Consider the following 3,779-nt stretch of genomic DNA (forward strand, 5'->3'; position numbering starts at 1 on the left):
ACTCTAAGACAAGACGCTTTAAGCCCTCTGCCACGCCCGCATAAGGGCTGCTGGAGGGCACCTCGGCTGTGTGGCAGCGCCAGTGCTGGGAAAGTGCCCTCTGTTAAGCCAGTTAGGGAAGGAGATGTCCAAAATAGCTGAGACATCTCCTTCCCCGCAGGAGTTAGGAGAAAACTCCGCTCCTCCAAACTCTTGTGGTAGGTCTGACGCTGCCAGGGAGGCCCGCAGACATCCGGGGGCATGTCTCTATGCGATGCTGTGCCTCAGTGGTCACGTTCCATGTCCACTCTCATGTTCTGCTTCTGCATCTGGTTCCTTTTTTCTTTCTCTCTCTCTATATATAGACACACATATATGGTTCCTTTTTTCTTGGAAAAGATAATCAGTAATAGTAATATAAATCTTTTTTTAAATTTTTAATTTTTTTTTTTTGTAAAGACAGGATTTCGCCATGTTGGTCAGGCTGGTCTTGAACTCCCGACCTCAGGTGATCTGCCCGCCTTGGCATCCAAAGTGCTTGGATTACAGGCATGAGCCACCATGCCCGGCCTAGTAATATAAATCTTAATGTTTTAGTTCTTTCTTGGTAAGTATGGAAGAAGTGCTGATGCATTATGCTCCTTACCTCACTTTGAGTGCCAGAAATTCCTGAGTCGCCACCTGTAAGCCACTCCCTATTTCACCCAGCCTCCAGTCTCGGACCACCAAGACCACGCCCTACCTACTCTGCCTCCAGATTTGTAACTCAATAAAAGTGAGAGGGTCCCGGCATTCGAGGCCACTACTGGTCTCTGAGATTTGGGTAGCAGTGGACCCCCCAGGCCCAAACTCTCTTTTCTCGATCTCGGTGTCTTGTATCTTTTTTTTCTTTTTTCTTTTTATTTATTTATTTTTTTAAGATGCGGTTTCACCATGATGGCCAGGCTGGTCTTGAACTCCTGACCTCGGGTGATCCACCCACCTCGGCCTCCCAAAGTGCTAGGATTACAGGCGTGAGCCACCGTGCCTGGCCAACCCAAATAGAGTTTCTCTAAGGAACATGACAATTTAAAATGTTAATAATTTAGGCCAGGTGTGTTGGCTCATGTCAGTAATCCCAGCACTTTGGGAGGCCGAGGTGGGCACATTGCCTGAGCCCAGGAGTTTGGGACCAGCCTGGGCAACATGGTGAAACCCTGTCTCTACAAAAAATACAAAAATTAGCTGGGGGTGGTGGTGAGCATCTGTAATCCCAGCTATTCTGGAGGCTGAGATGGGAGGATCACCTGAGTCCTGTGATGTTAAGGCTACAATGAGTTGTGACCGTGCCACTTTACTCCAGCGTGGGTGACAGAGTGAAACCTTGTCTCTTTTTTCTTCTGTTTTAAGAAAGCGTGTTGGCTGGGTGTAGTGGCTCATGCCTGTAATCCAAGCATTTTGGAGGCCAAGGCGGGCCGATCACCTGAGGTCGAGAGTTCAAGACCAGCCTGACCAACATAGTGAAACCCAGTCTTTAAAAAAAAAAAAGAAACCGTGTCTTAGGTGTGCTGGCTCATGCCTGTAATGTCAGCACTTTGAAAGACTGAGGCAGGAGGATCACCTGAGGTCAGGAGTTCAAGACCAGCCTTGGTGAACATGATGAAACCCCCATCTCCACTAAAAATACAAAAATTAGCCAAGGGTGGCAAGTGCCTGTAATCCCAGCTACTCAGGAGACTGAGGCAGGAGAATCACTTGAACCCAAGAAGCGGAGGTTGCAGTGAGCTGAGATTGAGCCACTGCACTCCAGCCCAGGCGACAGAGCTAGACTCTGTTCTCCCTCACCAAACAAAAACAAAAACAAAAACGACAAAAAAGACTTGTCTCAAAAAAATAATAACTTTTTTTTTTTTTTTTTTTTTTTTAAGACCCGGTTTCACTATGTTGGTCAGGCTGGTCATGAACTCCCGACCTCAGGTGATCTGCCCACCTTGGCCTCCAAAGTGCTTGGATTACAGGCATGAGCCACCACGCCCGGCCGCGGTGTTTTTTTTGTTTTAATTTTTACCATTTTTGATTTAGAAATTCCACTTTATTTATTTTTTGAGACAGGGTTTCCCTCTTGTCACCCAGGCTGGAGTACAATGACGCGATCTTGGCTCACTGCAACCTCCGCCTCCAGAAGTGCAGGGATTACAGGTGTGAGCCACTTCGCCCAGCCAGAAATTCCACTTTTAAAAGAATGGGAAGAATGACTGAAAGGTAATGTTTAAATTTTTAATTGATATAAGTATTAGAGCCATCAAAGATTGCTGTTGAGCATTTGCTTTTTTAAGTGCATTGATCCAGGTGAAAGAAGATGTATGTTTTGACTGATGGCCATGAAACTATTTGTACAAAGAGCTAGCTGCAGCTCTATGCAACGTAGCAGGGCATAGAGTTAAAAGGTTTATTGAATGTGGGAGGCCAGGGGATGTAGGGTCCAGCCCTACAGGGTTCTGTGAGCCCCTCTCTGCTGGTATGGAGATGAGAAATTATAGAAATAAAAGACACAAGACACAAGACACAGACATAGAGAAAAGAGAGTTTGGGCCCAGGGGTCCACTGCCAACCAAAACGCGGAGACCTGTAGTGGCCCCGAGTGCCTGGACGCTCTCTCACTTAATAATTATTGAGTTGCGAACCTGGGGCAGCGTAGGTAGGGCGTGGCCAAGACTTTCAGGTAGCCCAGATGAGGTAAGAAGCATTGTGCATCAGCACTTTGTCCATACTAGAACAAAGACATTAAGATTTACATTACTTTTACTGATTATTTCTTCCAAGAATAAAGGAACCATGTGCAGAAATGGAACATGAGAGTGGACAGGGAACGTGACCACTGAAGCACAGCATCACATAGAGACGTTTAAGCCCCGATGACTGCGGGCCTCCCTGACAGCGTCAGGCCTACCGCAAGAGCTTGGAGGAGCGGAGTTTTCTCCTAACTCCTCCGGGGGAGGAGATGTCTCAGCCATTTTGAACGTCTCCTTCCCTAACTGGCAAAACAGCGGGCGCTTTCCCAGCACTGGCGCTGCCGCACAGCCGAGGCGCCCTCCAGCACCCCTTACACGGTCGTCACAGAGGGTTTAGAGCATCTTGCCTTAGGGTCATTCATTTCACAGTGTTGCCCCAGGTTCACACTTCCGACCTGAGAGGCATTAGTAAAAGAATTAAGCCCAACGCGGTGGCTCACGCCTGTAATCCCAACACTTTGGGAGGCCGAGGTGGGCGGATCATTAGGTCAGGAGCTTGAGACCAGCCTGGCCAATATGGTGAAATTCCATCTCTACTAAAAATACAAAAATTAGCCGGCAGGGTGGGCATCTATAATCCTAGCTACTTGGGAGGCTGAGGCAGGAGAACTGCTTGAACCTAGGAGGCGGAGGTTGCAGTGAGCCGAGATTGTGCCAGCCTGGGGTACAGTGGCACAATCATGGCTTACTACAGCCTTGAACTCCTGGGCTCAATCAATCCTGCTGTCTCAGCCTCCTGAGTAGCTGGAATTATAGGTGTGTGCCACCATGCCTGGGTAATTCTTTGTATTTTTAGTAGAGACAGGGTTTCACTATGTTCAAAACCAGCCTGGGCAACATGGCGAAACCCTGTCTGTACAAAAAATACAAAAATTAGCTGGGTGTTGGTGGCTCACACCTGTAGACCCAGCTACTTAGGAGGCTGAGGCTAGAGAATCACTTGAGTCTGGGAAGTAGAGGTTGCCGTGCGCTGAGATCTCATCACTGCACTCCAGCCTGGGTGACAGAGTGAGACCCTGTCTTAAACAA

This window comes from Sapajus apella, unplaced genomic scaffold, assembly GCF_009761245.1.
Source record: "Sapajus apella isolate SASKATOON/1434 unplaced genomic scaffold, GSC_monkey_1.0 scaffold130, whole genome shotgun sequence".
Lineage (NCBI taxonomy): Eukaryota > Metazoa > Chordata > Mammalia > Primates > Cebidae > Sapajus > Sapajus apella.